Raw genomic sequence first — 21,587 nt, 5'->3', positions numbered from 1 at the left:
CACAACGTGTAACATGTTTCAATGATCAAGAAATGTATTCCCAGAACATACCAAGTGATCAAGCAACAGACAATGCAAGTTCAAGAGGACCTGAGTTATGAAAGTCGACCTATTCAGATACTAGATCAAGAAGTCAAAAGACTAAGGAACAAAGAGATGCCCTTAGTAAAGGTCCTGTGGCAAAATCAACGATTCGAAAAAGCCACCTGGGAACGTGAGGACGATATGAAACAAAAATACCCAGAGCTATTCTAAGTTCGAGGATGAACTTTTTAGAAAGTATGGGGATTGTAACGCCTAGCAATTTCATATGAATTTCTTTTACGAATAAGAGAAAATGGAACCAAAAAGAAAAGAAAAAGAAGAGTGGTCAAGGCTTGAACCTTGAACCTCTTAACAAGTGGCAAGTTTTAAGTAGTATGGGATAACCAGTAGACCAGGAGGAAGTATTGTTAGGAAGGAAAGGGAAATTGTAGTCACTACAACAAAAACATTAAAAGACAACGGTTAAAAACCGTTGTCATAGGCCCTTCAAACCCGTTGTAACTGACACTGTTGTTAAATGTGCGGTAAAAGACAACGGTTTAAAACCGTTGTCTTTGACCACATTAGACAACAGTCATGCAACGGATTTAAAGTGTTGTCTTTTAATACCAAAGACAACAGTTCTGCAACAGTATATAACCGTTGTAATTGCTAGTTTTGCAAAAATTTGATCGCAGATATACTTTTAACAACATATACACTGTTGTCTTTCTTCAAAATTTAGTTTAAAACCATTATCTTAGAATACTTTTCACAACGGTTAAAAATCGTTGTCTTTGTACATTTAGTTTCATGTCTATATATATGTACTTTTCACAATGGTTAAAACCATGGCTATTGCACACAAACTGGTACAACATTTATACATTCACAAAAATAGTTTTCAACATATATACATGTCACGCTCCGCAAGTCTACGGAAATGTCGCAAGTAATATAAAAGATTATCGTATCCACAGGGACTGGAATAAGCACTAGAAATGTCTCAATGCGAAATAGCTAAACAACTATCCAATTATTTCAAATGCAAAGTGAAGGTAAACAAATCTAATATTAAAGATCAACAAACAAGAGTTTAGTGTTTTGGGTTATGATAAAGGGAGATTCTAGGAGTTTCAGTTTCTTTGTAAGATCTCTTGAATGTAAATGGTTCACCAATTCTTATCCCTCAATTGCCAAACACTATTAGAAAGTTGTCGGTTCTCTCTTGCAATAGATAACCAAGGACTGAGAAATGTATCTAAATATGATCAATTAGACGTGAACCTACGTTGTCCTTACACAGAAGCGCACCTATTACTATGCCTTCCTCGGATATCAACATAGAAGCCCACAACTTATTAATCTATCAAGATACAAGAAACTAATCACATGATCCATCCTACTCTCTTGAATATTCCTATTTCCTCTTCAAGATTATCTCTCAAACATCCTTACACGGGCTTGCACCTGTCACGTGGATCCCTCGGATGATCGAGTGAGAGTTTATCTTTACAAAGTCCACAAGAAATCCAAACAATCAATCAAGAATGAGAATTAAGCACAAATCACCATTAATCATTAAAGATCTAATTGATACAAGCAAGACAATGTCATTGAAACAAGAGATTGGCAAATCCATAAGAGATTACATCAATCCATCATACAAATACTCCCTTAATCCTAGAATACAAGATCTACTCCATGAATCGAGGAAGAATACCCGAAGAAATAAAGATTACAAGCATTTCTTAAATCCCCAATCCAAGAAACCAAGAAAAGGGGAAAAGAGAAAACTTATCTACGAAGAAGACTCATCTTCGGATCCAATCCTCGCTCAAGAGTCGAAATCGTCGAAAACTCCCCTCGAATCGCCCAGAAATCCTCCCAAGAATGGGAGGAAACCACCAAATCTTACCTTCTCCCAAAGGGGGGAGAGATCCCCTTTCAATTCATGAAGGAGGGTTTAAATAGAGGAGGAAATCGGGCGCCACACTGCCCCGTGACACGGCCGTGTGAGATTCACACGGCCGTGCCCAGTTACTTCTCTGCCAAAGCTACACGGCCGTGTGACTCACACGGCCAGGACCCTTCTGCTCTCTTGAAATGCTACACGGCCAGGACCCTTCTGCTCTCTGGAAATGCTACACGGCCGTGTGGTGCACACGGCCACCACCTGCTTGGCCTCTGGAAACCTCACACGGCCGTGTAGATCTACACGGCCATGTAAGGCATCTGCTCTAATTCCTTCAAATCAAGACATGGTCGTGTGATATTCACACGGTCATGTCCTCTTCCCTTCCTGTTAACACTACATGGCCGTGTGTGGTACACGGCCTGATGCTCTCTCCCTTCAATTCCTTCCAAGCTTGTCCGAGGACGCATAATCTTCACCAATTTCGACTCCTGTGTACAGAAAATGCTCAAAAAGCAGATCTCCGAACCAAAAGAGTAAATATACTGAAAGGAAAGCTGGAAGTATAAAAATGCATAGATCAAGCATGCTCAAAGTATGTAAATGTGCGTAAAAACATGCAGAAAAGAGTATATAATCTACGCACATCACACCCCCAGACTTAAACCTTTGCTTGTCCTCAAGCAAAATGCTGCAGTCTAAATTCATATGTTCTACAACACATTAATAAAACCTAGTGCACTTTCCTAACTCTATCAAAAAGTTTCATTAACAAGCATGATCATGGAAACAAGTAAAGTATGGTTCAAGCATAAGAATCTTGTGCACAGTGTAAAAGTAACTCAACACCCTTCAAGTTTCAATCCATGTCCTAGTCAAGTCGTCATCAAATTTGAATTCCTAGTGTTTCCAGTGAAAGACAAGTAACCAGTGATAGGCACTTACTCACCATTCACTTGGTTCATATTTCTCAACTAACCCAAGGTCTCAAAGGTGTGCTCAATCTCAAGGGAAGCTAAGCAGTCATTTCCCCAGTAACCTAACTCGGTCTCAAAGGGGTGACTTGCTAGATTCCACTCATGACAACTATTTTTTTATATCCCTTATTTTATTTATTTTATTTTTTTTTATAAGTGTTTGCATTGTGCAAAATTTATTCACAAATGTACTTTTAGCACACATGTTGGGATATTTTGATTTTTCCAAATGAGCTTTAATGATTTGAGCCTCATCCAGTAACCAAAATGAAAGTTGAGAAATCACCATGGAAACCAAGTACTAAGCAAACAAGATGAATCATGACTATTTCAATGACATCAACTATTCAAGCATCAAGCACAAGTGTAGTGAAGATAAAATCCTTAAGGTTGAACCAAAACTAAAACTCATCACCATAAGATTCTTAGCTTATTAATGCTTCCCAAGATAGAAAAAAGAACTACACAAAGTTTACTACTAGCATCATTCGAACATCATGAATCAAGACAATAATCGTGCTAACATTTCACTTGAATCCAAGAAAGCATATAGTGAAGATTGATGTTCTCAAAAATTTTTTTGCCATGATTATTTCAAAAACAAGCAAAATAAAGCAACAAGAACCAACATGAAAAACTAACAAAAACTAAAAACTGAAAATGAAAACCAAACTAAACAGTACATGACACCCCCCCCCCCCAGACTTAAACTTTTCATCATCCCGATGAAATCAATATGGTGGAGGAGGTGGAAAATCAGGAAAATCAGGGAAGAGAAATGCAAAATCTTTAACAAACCATTTAACTTCGTTTCTGAAAAAATTATGATACTCAAACAATTTATCAATATCATCCTGCACAAATCTCATAAAACCTCTAAGATCTTCATGAAATTCCATTTTAGCCTTATAAGCATTCATCATTTTAGAAATCTTATCAAACAATTCTCTCTCACTCTTAAAACAATCTTGTAACTTTTTAAATAGTTCCTCCTCCATAAGTTTCTTATTCTCAAGAAATTCATAAGTTGAATCTAAATCGCTATGAATATTCTTTAAAGCAGAATTAAGTTCTTGAAACATAAAACTATGAATCTCTTGGTTACCCTTAGAAACATTTCTTGGAGTAAAAGATGACAAATCTCTAGATTGTTGCCTAGCTAACTTTAAACACCAATTCTCTTTATTATGAATTGTAGTAAAATCATGATTGGGCAATTTTAAAGGGAAACCATTTTTAATGACTAAACTAAATCCATGCTCTTCATGCTTAATCATTTTCATTGCTAAACATGAATTCAAATCCAATGTACAAGAACTCTCCACCACCTCTAATTCACTCAAATCACATCCTAATACTAAGGCCAATTGAGTAAGTAATCCCCCTAAAATAATAGGTGTGGTAGAATTTGATTTCCCTAATTTTTCCAAATGTTTAAGAAAGAAATAACCAGAATTAATTTGAACATTTTCGACCATTGCCCACAAACAATACAAATCTACAAGTCTTACTGATCCCTCTTTGTCCTCCCTTCCAAATATAGTGTTTTTCATGAATAAGTAAGCATATTTAAAAATAGGATTGATAATTTGGGAAACTCTAGAATTATGAGGATCAAATAGCGGTTGTTCAGAAATTTGTTGCCAAAAATGTGAATTCTCAAATTGGGGCAAAATCACACACAGCTCATTCTTTGGCAATTCATAACAAGTATTAAAATCTCCCAACGTCCATTCATAACTTTCATTAAACAAACAAAATTTAAACTTCCCCCCACCTTGAACATTATCAACCTCTATTGAGCTTAAAAATTCAAAAACAATTCTAGGATAAGTAGGATATTTCATGTTCACTAAACCACTCCATCCTATCCTTTCAAATAACCAAACTAAATCATCCTTAAACCCCAAAGTTTCTAAAGTTTCAACATCAAGAAACTTAGTGCCTAAAAGAGGTCGTTTACATAAAGAAGAATATCTATACCGTTGCTCATCACTAGAGAAAACAATACCAAAGTCATTTGAAATACCTTTAAAGCAAACATTCCTCTCCTTTCTTGCAACCACCTTCTCCTTCCCTTTTCTTGTGGCCGAAATCTCCTCAATCACGTTTTCCATGGAAGAAAATCAAATCTCCTTAAGAAGAATGAGAAAGAAAAATTAGAAGAAGTAGTTTAAACCTTTAGAAATGGGAAAATAGGAAAGAGGAACGAGCGGCGGTACACGGCCGTGTTCCGCCCACACCCCGTGCCCTAATTCCCTAAAAAGATGTGGATCGGCCCGTGTGATATCACACGGCCATATTCATTTCTCATCGCACGGCCGTGTCTGTGACACGGCCCCCTTCTCTTTCTTCTCTGGATTCCAGACACGGGCCGTGTCTGGGACACGGCCTAGACCTCTTTCTCCTCGGGAGATCCTACACGGCCGTGTCTGGATGACACGGCCCAAGCACTTCCCTTCTCTACAACCTTTGTCTGGCCGTGTATAGCACACGGCCGGGCTCTGTTTTGCACCTAACCTGAAAACAAAATTAAAAACAAGTAAAAACCAACAAAATGAATTTATACTAGCTAAAAGAATTCAATCTGGAGGGCGAGGTTCAGAAAAATACAACCTTTGTACCTCTTCTATTTTCGTACCATGAATATATTTTTTCAAACGTTGACCATTTACCTTAATTATCCCAAAATCTTTGTTCCAAATATCTACAGCTCCAAAAGGATAAACCTTCTTTACCTCATATGGACCCGTCCACCTTGACTTAAGCTTCCCAGGAAAAAGTTTTAATTTTGAATTGAACAACAAAACCAAATCTCCTACATTAAAGTCTTTACGAAGAATGTGCTGATCGTGCCATTTCTTCGTCCTTTCTTTGTAAGATTTAGCATGCTCATATGCATCCATCCTTAATTCATCAAGTTCGTTCAACTGAAGCTTCCTTTTCTCCCCTGCTTCCTTTAAATCCATATTCAAATTTGCAATTGCCCAATAAGCCTTATGTTCTAGTTCAACTGGAAGATGGCAAGGCTTACCATAAACTAATCGAAATGGGGTCATCCCAATAGGAGTTTTATAAGCAGTTCGATATGCCCATAAAGCATCATCTAATTTCAATGCCCAATCCTTTCTTGAAGTGGATACAGTCTTTTCCAATATGGACTTAATTTCCCGGTTAGATATCTCAGCTTGCCCATTAGTTTGAGGATGATAAGGTGTTGCTACTTTATGCTTCACTCCATATCTTCTAAGTAAGTTTTCAAACTGTTTCTCTATAAAATGTGATCCTCCATCACTAATGACTGCCTTTGGCACCCCAAATCTTGGAAAGATAATACTCCTAAATAATTTGATAACTGTTTTCGCATCGCACGTAGGAGATGCCACTGCTTCTACCCATTTGGACACATAATCCACCGCCACAAGAATATACCTATTCCCATATGAAAGAGGGAAAGGTCCCATGAAATCAATTCCCCAAACATCAAATAACTCAACCTCAAGAATGTAATTTAACATCGTTTCATTTCTTTTAGTTATATTCCCAGTTCTCTGACATTGATCACAAGACTGAACAAACAACTTAGCATCCCTGAATAAGGTTGGCCAATAAAATCCTGCTTGAAGAATTTTCGTAATTGTTTTTGAACTACCCAAATGTCCTCCATAGGACGAAGAATGGCAATGAAACAAGATATCTCTAACTTCTTCTTCAGGTATACATCTTCGATAAATCACATCATTGCACTTCTTATACAGGAGAGGTTCATCCCAAACATAATTCTTAACTTCTGAAAAAAACTTTTTTCTTTGTTGATGAGAAAAATCCGGAGGTAACACTCCACTAGCAAGGAAATTCACAAAATCTGCGTACCAAGGAGTTTTCACACTTGATAAAGCTAATAAGTGTTCATCCGGGAATATGTCATCAATAGGTAAATCAAATTCCACCTCATTTTCAGCCTTTTGAGATATTCTAGACAAATGATCCGCTACTACATTTTCAGCTCCTTTCTTATCCCTAATCTCAAGGTTGAACTCTTGCAAAAGTAAAATCCACCTGATTAACCTGGGTTTAGCATCTTTCTTTCCAAGTAAATACCGAATAGCTACATGATCAGTATACACTATTATTCTTGATCCTACTAGATAGGATCTGAATTTATCAATAGCAAATACAACTGCCAATAATTCTTTTTCTATAGTAGAATAGTTTACTTGGGTTGCATCAAGTGTTTTACTTGCATAATGGATCACATGTAAAATCTTATTCCTTCATTGTCCCAAAACTGCTCCTACAGCAAAATCACTAGCATCACACATTATTTCAAAAGGAAGATCCCAATCAGGTGCTTGAATGACTGGAGCTGTTGTAAGAGCACTCTTGATTTTATTGATGGCTTCAATACATTCGCTATCAAAACAAAACTCAACATCTTTAATTAACATATTAGTCAATGGCTTGGAAATCTTTGAAAAGTCCTTAATAAAACGTCTATAGAAACCAGCATGTCCCAAAAAACTCCTAACTCCTTTTACATTGATGGGTGGGGGTAATTTGTCTATTACTTCCACTTTTGCTTGGTCTACCTCAATACCACGCTCTGAAATTTTATGCCCCAAAACTATTCCTTCCTTAACCATAAAATGACATTTTTCCCAGTTCAACACTAGGTTTGTATCTTCACACCTTTTTAGAACAGTAGAAAGATTTGACAAACAAGAATCAAAGTCATTTCCATAAACTGAGAAGTCATCCATGAAAACCTCCATAATTTTTTCTATTAAATCTGAAAAAATTGCCATCATGCATCTCTGAAAAGTGGCTGGAGCATTACAAAGCCCAAATGGCATCCGACGATAAGCAAAGGTACCATAAGGACAAGTAAAAGTAGTCTTCTCCTGGTCTTGAGGATGAATTGGAATTTGAAAAAATCCAGAATATCCGTCCAAGTAACAAAAGTAGGAATGTTTAGCTAATCTTTCAAGCATTTCATCAATAAATGGTAAAGGAAAATGATCCTTCCTTGTTTCTTTATTCAACTTCCGATAATCAATGCACATTCGTCACCCCGTCACTGTTCGTGTTGAAATTAGCTTATCTTCTTCATTCTTGATAACAGTCATTCCTCCTTTCTTTGGAACCACGTGGACTGGACTCACCCATTCACTATCCGAAATTGGGTAAATAATCCCTGCATCAAGAAGTTTAATCACTTCCTTCTTTACTACCTCTTTTAAATTTGGATTTAGTCTCCTTTGATGCTCAATTGAGTTCTTGTACCCCTCTTCAAGTAAAATTCTATGCATACAGAGAGATGGACTAATCCCTTTTATATCATCAATTGTATATCCAATGGCCTTTCTATGCAACCTTAACTCATCCAACAGTCTCTTTGTTTCAAACTCATTTAACTGAGCATTAATTATAACTGGATAAGTAGAATTCGGCCCAAGAAATTCATACTTAAGATTTGGTGGTAATGGTTTAAGTTCAAGTTGAGGTGGTACTATTTCTGGTAAAACTGGCTCTTGTTCTATCAACATAGTCTCCTCCTTAGCCAAGCTTTCTTCTAAAAACTCTTCATTATCTAAAGACAGATCATCCTCCTTAAGATCACCAAGACATACCCCCTTTTCTTTGAAAATGCTTTTTCACCAAACATTTTTGATAATGATTCACAGCACCAAGGAAATAATGTTTGGAAATCGTTTTGATTCAAGATAAGCCCTTTTTCAACATCATCCTTTTCCCTAATGATATCCATTGTTAAGAATGAGCTATCTTGCTCTGCCCAATCATTGGAATTTTGCGTAATTCTGCCAATTATCTCATAAGTTTCTTCTAGACTTTTTTTCAAGAATGATCCTCCAGATGCTAAATCCAGTTGATTCTTATTTGAGAAAGAAAGCCCAACATAAAACAAATGCATAATTAACCATTTCTCAATTCCATGATGTGGACATAACTGCTGAAGAGAAGAATATCTTTCCCAGGCTTGGTATAATTTTTCTCCATCCAATTGCTTAAAATTTAAAATTTGACTTCTCAAATAAGTAGTTTTCCTTGGAGGGAAATATTGGTCAAGGAATTTTTGCTCTAACTCATTCCATGTTTTGATACTTTGAGACTTTAGAGAATTATACCATCTTTTTGCAGCATCCTTCAGACTAAAAGGAAAAGCAAGCAGCTGAACAATATCAGATGAAACTTCTTCATATTTCAAAGTATAACAATATCTATAAAACTCCATCAAATGGGAATAAGGGTTCTCAATCTCCAATCCTCCAAACTGAGTTTTCTGAACCATGGAAACAAAAGATGGTTTGAGAATAAAATTTCTTGCTTGTATGTTAGGGTAAACAATTGTTCCCATTTGTTTTACAGACTTCGGAGCTCCATAATCTCCTAGTAACTTGCACACCATGTTTAGATATTCTTGTTCTTCTATTTTCCTTTGCAGAATTCTTCTTTTATGGAAAGTTCTGTCAATCTCAGGGTCAAAAGGAAAGAATTCCCCTGCAAAGTTAGATCTTCGCATACACAAGAACAAGATAGCAAATGACAATTCAACAGAAAAAAAAAATAAAAGAATCAAAAATGCAGAATTGAATTTGTACAAAAAGAATTAACAAGAAGTAAAAGTTATACAAGAAAGTAAAAAAAAACAGAAATCTAATGATTAGTTACAACTATGCTATATGAAAGGAAAACAAATGTTATGTTTAGTCTAACTCAATTGATAATTCCTAATGTTATAGCGCAGTCCCCGGCAACGGCGCCAAAAACTTGTCACGCTCCGCAAGTGTACGGAAATGTCGCAAGTAATATAAAAGATTATCGTATCCACAGGGACTGGAATAAGCACTAGAAATGTCTCAATGCGAATTAGCTAAACAACTATCCAATTGTTTCAAATGCAAAGTGAAGGTAAACAAATCTAATATTAAAGATCAACAAACAAGAGTTTAGTGTTTTGGGTTATGATAAAGGGAGATTCTAGGAGTTTCGGTTTCTTTGTAAGATCTCTTGAATGTAAATGGTTCACCAATTCTTATCCCTCAATTGCCAAACACTAGTAGAAAGTTGCCGGTTCTCTCTTGCAATAGATAACCAGCTAAGGACTGAGAAATATATCTAAATATGATCAATTAGACGTGAACCTACATTGTCCTTACACAGAAGCGCACCTATTACTATGCCTTCCTCGGATATCAACATAGAAGCCCACAACTTATTAATCTATCAAGATACAAGAAACTAATCACATGATCCATCCTACTCTCTTGAATATTCCTATTTCCTCTTCAAGATTATCTCTCAAACGTCCTTACACGGGCTTGCACCTGTCACGTGGATCCCTCGGATGATCGAGTGAGAGTTTATCTTTACAAAGTCCACAAGAAATCCAAACAATCAATCAAGAATGAGAATTAAGCACAAATCACCATTAATCATTCAAGATCTAATTGATACAAGCAAGACAATGTCATTGAAACAAGAAATTGGCAAATCCATAAGAGATTACATCAATCCATCATACAAATACTCCCTTAATCCTAGAATACAAGATCTACTCCATGAATCGAGGAAGAATACCCGAAGAAATAAAGATTACAAGCATTTCTTAAATCCCCAATCCAAGAAACCAAGAAATGGGAAAAAGAGAAAACTTATCTACGAAGAAGACTCGTCTTCGGATCCAATCCTCGCTCCGGAGTCGAAATCGTCGAAAACTCCCCTCGAATCGCCCATAAATCCTCCCAAGAATGGGAGGAAACCACCAAATCTTGCCTTCTCCCAAAGGGGGGAGAGATCCCCTTTCAATTCATGAAGGAGGGTTTAAATAGAGGAGGAAATCGGGCACTACACGGCCTCGTGACACGACCGTGTGAGATTCACACCGCCATGTCCAGTTCGTTCTCTGCCAAAGCTGCACGGCCGTGTGACTCACACGGCCAGGACCCTTCTGCTCTCTGGAAATGCTACACGGCCGTGTGGTGCACACGGTCAGGACCCTTCTGCTCTCTGGAAATGCTGACCGGCCGTGTGGTGCACACGGCCTGTCACGCCCCGGAGGAGTTTCTGTCCGAAGAAATTTCGGCAGCATCTCCCCTGTACGGCGGACAATCTGAAACTTTTCTACAAACACTATATACCTCAGCCACATGCGGCTGGAATAATAACAATAAAAGAAAACAAACACCACGCAGTTAATATCAAATTCAGCCCACTCGGCTGTACCAAAAACCAAGACACAAAACTGCTAGCCGGCTAGACTTACACAACCAACAACAAATACAAATACCACATAACAACATCAACACTCCAAAAAAATAAAGCTAGAGTACAGAGCTAAACAAACTGAAATATAAAACAAGCAAAACATACGTGAAACCGATAAGTCTTCTGATGTGACGTGGGGACCAGCAGACAGGATGCTCCAAGCGACCCCATAAATAACCTGATACCTGAAAAATATAGAGTCCACGGGGGTGAGTTCAACAACTCAGCGAATACCAATAGACATGCCTAGTAAGATATATCTAACAGCAATAAACATGGAATACAGCTTCCTAATTATATATAGGGAATATGCAAAACTGAAAGGTAACTGAGAAAGCTGTACTCACCAGGAACTCCTATCCAGACAAAAGGGTCGTCAAACCGAAAGTGCCCTAAATCCTGTATGCATGTCAAACATATGCATCCAACCAAATGCAACAAATAAATGCAGCAAACACAATCACAAGAAATAAATGCATCAATGCATATGATGCCAATGATGTGTCCTGGTCACCCCTGACGCCAGTCAGTCATCTCACACACAAATGGCGAGACCGAGTGGGTAGGGCTGTGACAACCGTGCACTCTGTCGTCACTGCTCCTAATGAGTGACCGAGTGGACGGGATGCTGTCGGAGTACTCCTGTCCTGTGACCCCAAATCATAAATGGGGGAGCTCAATGCTCTCAACTCCCGGTACACGATGACGGGGAGGAATCCCTGCCGGCTAATACGTTGCACTACCCATGAGCGGACCAACGTAGCCAAACAAAGTCCCTGCTGCAACACACACTGCCTAAATCGACCACTAACCCATGAGTGGTGGTGTGTGCAGATCCATGTAACTGGCGATGTGCTCAACAACAATGGAGTCGACTATCGCACAGCATGCAATCATGATGCATGTCACTATACATAACAAAAACTGATCAACATAACCATATCCATATATACAAAATGGGTACTGTAAAAACGATGGTCACATACCAAAATCTATAGTACACAGGTCTGATAGAATATCAAAAACCCTATGTCCTGAACATAATAAGTATGGAATATCCTGATCAGCATAGAAAAATCCATATATACATAATATGGGTACCACAGTATCAGTAAGCCAAATCCACGGATCTAGGGTATACAAGTCCTCTAAGGTATAACAACCTAGACCCAAATCATATCCCTCTTCCATAGCATATGTACCAACAATATACACAGATCAAAGAATCAGGGTCTAAACACCCGAATCATATATGATATACAAATAGAGGTATACAAATCTGATATGACACAAAAACCTAAGTATCAGATAATCTAGATACACAGGCCAGGAACCAAAAATCCAAATCCTAGTCCTAACCTCAGTAAGCATGGTATGTCACTCTAGAAACTAAGATACTCATGGTAACAAGATAATCATGGCAACAAATCACGAGATATAAGCACGGATACATCACAGGTGACAAACCTAACATGCTATGGATATCAAACAGTGACATACCAAAGGCAAACATATTCATTGCATGTAGTTATAAAATACTATGCATATCCAATGACAATATCATAAAAGATAAGTCAAGAGGTACCCGCCTCCGATAAAATGGTCCAAATCCTGACTCCGAGATGCTCGTCCAAAGTCCTGTGTCAATAATCCATATACATTTGCAAAATGATCACAAATCCAACTAGTTAGGAATTCTAACAATAATTTACCTAAATCCACATCACTATTGAAGTTAATAAGGATCTTTACCTAGCTTCCCTTTTTCTTCAGTGATAGTAGAAGATTAGATCAGATACTAGTGGTGGCATTAGGTCAAGTTGGTGCCTAACTTGTATCCGACATTATCCAGAACGCACCAACCAGCGAAGAATTCAAGTCCGTCCTCTCATCTCCAAACAATCCAGTGCTCCAAAGCACTGATGATAATGGTGCCACCAAATCTAAACACCAAGTAAGGCCCCGATTAGGGATCCGACGCGATCCAGTAGCGTTAAGGAGTAAAGGAGGAAGAGGTTGGCCGGAGTATTGAAACCTGAATATCCAAGACCCGGTGCATAAAGATACAGCAAAGAGAGATTCACACTAGGGCTTACCCTTACCCTCTCTTGACCGAACAGTGACATTCCCACACAAGCATCAGCCGTCGACATCAAGAAGCTAGGGCATGCTCGGATGCTCAGCTTCTGGTCCACAACCCGAAGAGAGATCGTTGGCGATGCGATGCCAAATCTAGGGCACGGTAAGTTCCTTCGGTGGCGCGACAGCAACTCATGAAGAGCTGCAGATCTAGGGCACCGCGACGTCGATTGTGGTGGCCGACCCGATGAAGAAGACGAAGAGAAGAGTCGAGTGCAAGCTAGGGCAGAGGGAAATGGCTGGTCGTCGGCGCTCGGGAGAAGAGAGGAAGAGAGAAGAAGAAGCATGGGCGTGCGCGCGAGGGAGATGCGGCGCCGGTTGGGAAGAAGAAGACGGCGCAGAGAGGTTAGGGCAAATGGCGTCGGCGCGCGGGGAGAAAGAAATTGAGAAAAGAAATCAGAATAAAAGAAAAAGATAATAAAAAGGAAAAGAAAAAATAACTTTTCCTCGCTTAAATGGGGTAGCCTAAACAGGCTCTTTCTGGGCCCCCATTTTTATCCCCGTAAACTTAGTCATACGAGTTCCGAAAAATTCCCGAAAAATCTCCAAAAATTCCGAAAAATTCTCTTATTAATATTCGCCTATTTCCGGTATTTTACATTCTCCCCCACTAATAAAAATTTGGTCCCCAAATTTCGTTATCTACCATCAGCAATTACTAACAACAGGCAAAGAGTATAAATGCTGAACGGTAAATAAAATCACATATCCCAAATGAAAAATGGGGTATCGAGCTCGGATAGTATCCTCGAGCTCCCAAGTAGCCTCCTCGTCCAAATAATACTACCTTCCGACTTAACCAGCCGAACAGTCTTGTTCCTCAACCGACTCTCTTTCCAGTCCAGAATCCGTACCAGAATCTCCTCATAAGTGACGTCAGGCTGAACTGAAACTAAGACATCTGTCATCACATGTGTCGGGTCAGGTACGTATCTACTCAGCATAGATACGTGGAATCCATCGTGCACGCCTACCAAGGACGGTGGTAGTGCTAGCCAGTATGCTACCGCTCCAATCCTCTCCAAGATCTAGAAAGGTCCAATGTATCGCGGAGCTGGCTTACCTCTGAGGTCAAATCTCTTCACCCCTTTCGTGGGTGGAACTCGCAGAAATACATAGTCGCCAATAGAGAACGCTAGGGGTCTGCGTCTCTGATCAGCATAACACTTCTGGCGATCCTGTGCCTCTAACATCATCCGTCTGATAATACGGACCAACTCTTCGTTCTGCTGAGCTCTATGAGGTCCCATCAACTGGGTCTCCCCAACCTCATCCCAGAGGGTGGGTGCCCTATAAGACCTACATTACAACGCTTCAAACGGTGCCATCCCGATAGCCAAAAGAAAGCTGTCGTTGTAGGCGAACTCTACAAATGGCAGATGGTCCTCCCAACTACCTCCAAAATCCAACCCACACGATCTCAGCAAATCCTCTAGAGTCTGAAAGGTCCGCTCTGACTGTTCATCTGTCTGCGGATGGAAAACTGTACTGTAACAGATCTCAGTGCCTAAAGGCTGCTGTAGACTCTGCCAGAAACGAGACGTGAAATAGGGCCTCTATCCGAAATAATAGTCAACGGAACATCACGTGATCTGATGATCTCCCGGCAAAATAGATCTACCAATCGATCCAGGAAATCTGTCCTCCGATTAGCCAAAACGTGCGCGGATTTGGGTAATTGATCAAAGATTACCCAAATCGCGTCATGGTCTCATCATGTTCTCGGCAAACTCACCACAAAGTCCATGGTAATATGTTCCCATTTCCACTCGGGAATAGGAATCCGCTGAAATAAACCGATAGGTATCTGGTGCTCGGCCTTCACTTGCTGACGGACAAGACATCTAGCAACAAAATCCGTGATGTCTTCCTTCATGTCGTTCCACTAATAGAAACACCTCAAATCTTGGTACACACAGGTACCGCCTGGGTGGACAGCAAATCATGAGCGATAAGCCTCCGGAAGTAACTCTTATAAAACCGGATGAGACTGAGGTACGCATAATCTACCTCGGAAGTATATAATACCCTCCTCGTCTCGTATAAACTCGGTCTGCTACCCGGAAGCTATCTGGCTGCATATAACCCGCAAATACAGCATAGGGCTCTCGGATCCTCGTCCTGATCGACGACTGAGAAACCATGGTAACCAGTCTGTGACCACAACTCGGTGGCAAGCCAAAGTCACTCTAGACTTCCAGCTAAGTGCGTCGACAACCACATTAGTATTCTCTAGGTGATAGCTAATGGTACCATCAAAATCCTTCAGGAACTCCATCCATCTCCTCTGTCGGAAATTAGGTTCCTTCTAAGTAAAACAGATATTTGAGACTCTTATGGTCAGTGAGAATCTCAAATGTAACGTCATATAAATAATGTCGCCAAATCTTCATGGCAAAAATAATGGCGACTAGCTCCAGATCATGTACAGGGTAGTTCTTCTCATGCTTCTTCAACCGACGAGAAGCATAGGAACTACTCTATCGTGCTACATCAAAACAACGTCCAAACCCGGTAGAGATGCGTCGGTATAGAGCACGAATTCGTCCTCTCCAGAAGGTAAAACCAAAAATCGGAGCCAACACTAAACTCCGCTTCAGCTCCTATAAGCTGGTCTTGCAAACCGCAGTCCAAGTGAACTTCACGTCTTTCCTGATCAGGCGTGTAAGTAGCATAGCAATCCGTGAGAAACCCTCAACGTATCTCCGGAAATATCGAGCCAAACAAAGGAAGTTGCGAGCCTCTTATATCGACTCCGTCTACTCCCAACGGTAACAACCTCGATCTCCTATGGAACCACGGTATACTCCTACTGGTGACCGCATGTCCTAATCATCATCACATAAGATGATCCAAATAAGCACTACTGATCATCACATATAGATGTTCTCGTCGAAACATCTCTAGATCTAAGCAAAGGTGGTGTACGTGACTCACCGCGGATCCGAAATAGATCACAACATCGTCAACAAAGACAATGGGAACTGATCCAAACATTCTAGGGATACCCAAATCACCGAGTCCATGATAACATCTAGGGCACCGCAAGCACTAATGGTAAAACCAAGACACATAATGTCCGTATCACAGACATTCCTAACAATAAGATCCCCAACAATAAACAGATCTAATCACCAACGATATATAATCACCAAAGAATAGAACCTCCAGTGTGAGGGCAATGCTCTATCACATGAAATACCATATATGTAGGAGCAACGCTCTACTACAAGAAATCCTCCATATGTGGGAGCAACGCTCCACTCCAAATAATCCAAAATATATATCTACAACAAACATGGGAGCAATGCTCCGCTACAAGCAATCCGCAATATATGGAACGTTCCATCACAAAACAACCCCTAAATATGTGGGAATCCAGAATATGTGGAAGCTACGCTCTACCACAAACGATCCATAACATGTGGGAGCTACGCTCTACCACAACAATACATTAGTGCCCAAGCACCTAACTATCTAGCTAGAGACTGCACAAGATCTCTCTACCACAGATCAATGTGGTTAGCCTAGGGTATAACCAACCAGTAAGCAAATCAAATCCATAGTCAACTTTATCATCCTCCTAGTGGGTCGGTCACCCACTAATGGGAGAATTAGTTGACAGGGTAAAACGACCAATATCATAATGTAGACATTTAATATTCTACATTTAACATAGGTAGAATTATCATGATGCTACCAACCATACATCTGACACACGTGCACACACAACATAGGTATGATCAACATAATCCTCTAATTAGTCCACACCCAACATACTCACAATATAGGTGTAAATCACCGTGATATCTCCAACAATACATACCGAACCCGTGTGCATATATCATCGTAGGTAAAATCAACAATACCCCCAAACAACACTCACATGACAAATATACACATATGCCAAGAGTATAATCAATATATACTTCCAATAAGGCATACTAAAACCCAGGTGCATTTACAAATCGCACATAATCAACAAGATACCTCCAATATGTCAATCAGACACGTACAGCTAACTAAATAGCTATAATCCACAAGGAACCTACAATAACCATATCTAGATGGGAATACCCACACTATCCACAAATGAACTATCCATCATAGAACTCCTTCAACTCATAACAACCATATGTACACTTCATATATATGCATAATCAACATATTTAATCCAATCTATCACACAAATCATATGCCACCTTCTAAGTTATCCAATCAGGTACATACAGTCTAAAATTAAAGTATCCATAGAATATGATACATCGATCCTCCATAGACTGACCAAAATCGACAATGATATACGATCAACTCGTCTTTTCCACATCAAGACAAAACATGTACTCAAATGTACTTTAGATACCAAACTAAGCACAAACTACCCAAAGATTCAGATCGGACCAATAAAGCTAAATCGGTCATCTCTTAACTAATCAAGAATACCTTAATCCTCCATAAGCTACTAAGGTATATCAATCTACGACTACCCAAGTCGACAAGCGTAAGTCAGTCTTTCACTGACCCATCTAACAAGAGTAAACCAGTTATCTACTGATGAAATTAACTAAGATAACATGATATACTACTGGCTAGGTCAACATAAATAAGTAAATACTATCCACTACATAGCTAATAAAGAGGCTGGTATGTGCCTCAATCTGCTAACCAAATAGTAGTAACAGAAGCTAAAGCTACTAGGGGTATGATATGTAAAATCACCAAAGCCTATAATCCTTAATCTCTATTAAGGTCAATCAAGATCAGTGGCTAACCCATCACATATAATATATGCTACAACAACCAGACAGGCACTAGTAAAGAGTGCTAATACATGTCATAGACTGTAATAATGAACAGGGCATATACTAACAAAAAGATAGTATAACAGTATACCACATACCTCCTATAGCTTGGAGATGTCCTGCTGCTGCCAGGTCCCAAAATCCGAAAAGTCACATCGAGAAGACCAAAACACAAAATCCGAAACACAAGGAGAATAAGACTCGTAAGTCGATCTCTGATACCAAATAAATTGATATCAGATAAATCTCGAAAATCCAGAACACATAGCAAGTATCGTATACCTGCTCTGATACCACTAAATTGTCACGCCCCGGAGGAGTTTCTGTCCGAAGAAATTTCGGCAGCATCTCCCCTGTACGGCGGACAATCTGAAACTTTTCTACAAACACTATATACCTCAGCCACATGCGGCTGGAATAATAACAATAAAAGAAAACAAACACCACGCAGTTAATATCAAATTCAGCCCACTCGGCTGTACCAAAAACCAAGACACAAAACTGCTAGCCGGCTAGACTTACACAACCAACAACAAATACAAATACCACATAACAACATCAACACTCCAAAAAAATAAAGCCAGAGTACAGAGCTAAACAAACTGAAATATAAAACAAGCAAAACATACGTGAAACCGATAAGTCTTCTGATGTGACGTGGGGACCAGCAGACAGGATGCTCCAAGCGACCCCATAAATAACCTGATACCTGAAAAATATAGAGTCCACGGGGGTGAGTTCAACAACTCAGCGAATACCAATAGACATGCCTAGTAAGATATATCTAACAGCAATAAACATGGAATACAGCTTCCTAATTATATATAGGAATATCGAAACCGAAAGGTAACGAGAAAGTCAGCTCACCAGAACTCTATCCGCATAAAAGGGTCACAAACCGAAGTGCCTTAAATCAGATGATGTCAAACATACGATCCAACCAAATGCAACAAATAAATGCAGCAAACACAATCACAAGAAATAAATGATCAATGCATATGATGCCAATGATGTGTCCCGTCACCCCGACACTACCATCTCACACAAACGGGCGACCGAGTGGGTAGGGCGACAACCGTGCACTCTCACTACCCCTAATGAGTGACCGAGTGGACGGAATGTTGTCGGATGTCCTGTGACCCCAAATCATAAATGGGGAGCTCAATGCTCTAACTCCGACACGCGACGGGAGGAATCCCTGCCGGCTAATACGTTGTGTCACACTACCCATGAGCGGACCAACGTAGCCAAACAAAGTCCCTGCTGCAACACACACTGCCTAAATCGACCACTAACCCATGAGTGGTGGTGTGTGCAGATCCATGTAACTGGCGATGTGCTCAACAACAATGGAGTCGACTATCGCACAGCATGCAATCATGATGCATGTCACTATACATAACAAAAACTGATCAACATAACCATATCCATATATACAAAATGGGTACTGTAAAAACGATGGTCACATACCAAAATCTATAGTACACAGGTCTGATAGAATATCAAAAACCCTATGTCCTGAACATAATAAGTATGGAATATCCTGATCAGCATAGAAAAATCCATATATACATAATATGGGTACCACAGTATCAGTAAGCCAAATCCACGGATCTAGGGTATACAAGTCCTCTAAGGTATAACAACCTAGACCCAAATCATATCCCTCTTCCATAGCATATGTACCAACAATATACACAGATCAAAGAATCAGGGTCTAAACACCCGAATCATATATGATATACAAATAGAGGTATACAAATCTGATATGACACAAAAACCTAAGTATCAGATAATCTAGATACACAGGCCAGGAACCAAAAATCCAAATCCTAGTCCTAACCTCAGTAAGCATGGTATGTCACTATAGAAACTAAGATACTCATGGTAACAAGATAATCATGGCAACAAATCACGAGATATAAGCACGGATACATCACAGGTGACAAACCTAACATGCTATGGATATCAAACAGTGACATACCAAAGGCAAACATATTCATTGCATGTAGTTATAAAATACTATGCATATCCAATGACAATATCATAAAAGATAAGTCAAGAGGTACCCGCCTCCGATAAGAGTATCGTATCCGGTCCAATCCGACATCGAGATGCTCGTCTCACGTCAAAGTCCTGTGTCAATAATCCATAAACATTTGCAAAACGATCACAAATCCAACTAGTTAGGAATTCTAACAATAATTTACCTAAATCCACATCACTATTGAAGTTAATAAGGATCTTTACCTAGCTTCCCTTTTTCTTCAGTGATAGTAGAAGATTAGATCAGATACTAGTGGTGGCATTAGGTCAAGTTGGTGCCTAACTTGTATCCGACATTATCCAGAACGCACCAACCAGCGAAGAATTCAAGTCCGTCCTCTCATCTCCAAACAATCCAGTGCTCCAAAGCACTGATGATAATGGTGCCACCAAATCTAAACACCAAGTAAGGCCCCGATTAGGGATCCGACGCGATCCAGTAGCGTTAAGGAGTAAAGGAGGAAGAGGTTGGCCGGAGTATTGAAACCTGAATATCCAAGACCCGGTGCATAAAGATACAGCAAAGAGAGATTCACACTAGGGCTTACCCTTACCCTCTCTTGACCGAACAGTGGCATTCCCACACAAGCATCAGCCGTCGACATCAAGAAGCTAGGGCATGCTCGGATGCTCAGCTTCTGGTCCACAACCCGAAGAGAGATCGTTGGCGATGCGATGCCAAATCTAGGGCACGGTAAGTTCCTTCGGTGGCGCGACAGCAACTCATGAAGAGGGGAAAGCTCGGCTGTGCCAGTGGGTGTCGGCAGTGCTAGGCGGCTACGGCACAAGCGTTAGGGCAGAAGAAGGCAAGGCAGTGACCGCCGGAGATAGATTGGACTATGGCCGTCGGCTTCAGGCTAGGGCACAGGGAAATGGCCGGTCGTCGGCGCTCGGGAGAAGAGAGGAAGAGAGAAGAAGAAGTGGCAGAGGGGATTTGAGAGGGCTTAATCACCGGCGTGCGGTGGTTGGTTGCGGCGCCGGTTGGGAAGAAGAAGACGACGCAGAGAGGTTAGGGCAAATGGCGTCGGCGCGCGGGGAGAAAGAAATTGAGAAAAGAAATCAGAATAAAAGAAAAAGATAATAAAAAGGAAAAGAAAAAATAACTTTTCCTCGCTTAAATGGGGTAGCCTAAACAGGCTCTTTCTGGGCCCCCATTTTTATCCCCGTAAACTTAGTCATACGAGTTCCGAAAAATTCCCGAAAAATCTCCAAAAATTCCGAAAAATTCTCTTATTAATATTCGCCTATTTCCGGTATTTTACACGGCCACCACATGCTTGGCCTCTGGAAACCTCACACGGCCGTGTAGATCTACACGGCCATGTAAGGCATCTGCTCTAATTCCTTCAAATCAAGACACGACCGTGTGATATTCACATGGCCATGTCCTCTTCCCTT

General features: G+C 40.0%; 1 long non-coding RNA gene across 2 annotated transcripts; it reads right to left on the bottom strand.

Annotated features, from left to right (window-relative positions):
• Positions 1-20,220: 20,220 nt before the first annotated feature.
• LOC122027834 lies at positions 20,221-21,220 on the bottom strand. 2 transcript variants are annotated; one of them, XR_006124536.1, is made up of 3 exons: positions 20,738-21,220; positions 20,394-20,584; positions 20,221-20,279 (listed from the first exon to the last, which is right to left on the bottom strand). It is a non-coding gene; the product is annotated as an uncharacterized LOC122027834 (long non-coding RNA). The 2 variants fall into 2 exon arrangements; XR_006124537.1 differs by having other exon boundaries at positions 20,394-20,676; positions 20,744-21,220.
• Between the last annotated feature and the right edge of the window lie 367 nt (positions 21,221-21,587).

Source organism: Zingiber officinale, chromosome 10A (assembly GCF_018446385.1).
Source record: "Zingiber officinale cultivar Zhangliang chromosome 10A, Zo_v1.1, whole genome shotgun sequence".
Lineage (NCBI taxonomy): Eukaryota > Viridiplantae > Streptophyta > Magnoliopsida > Zingiberales > Zingiberaceae > Zingiber > Zingiber officinale.
Note: the sequence above shows the minus strand (reverse complement) of the source record. Positions and strands in the feature narration are given on the sequence as shown.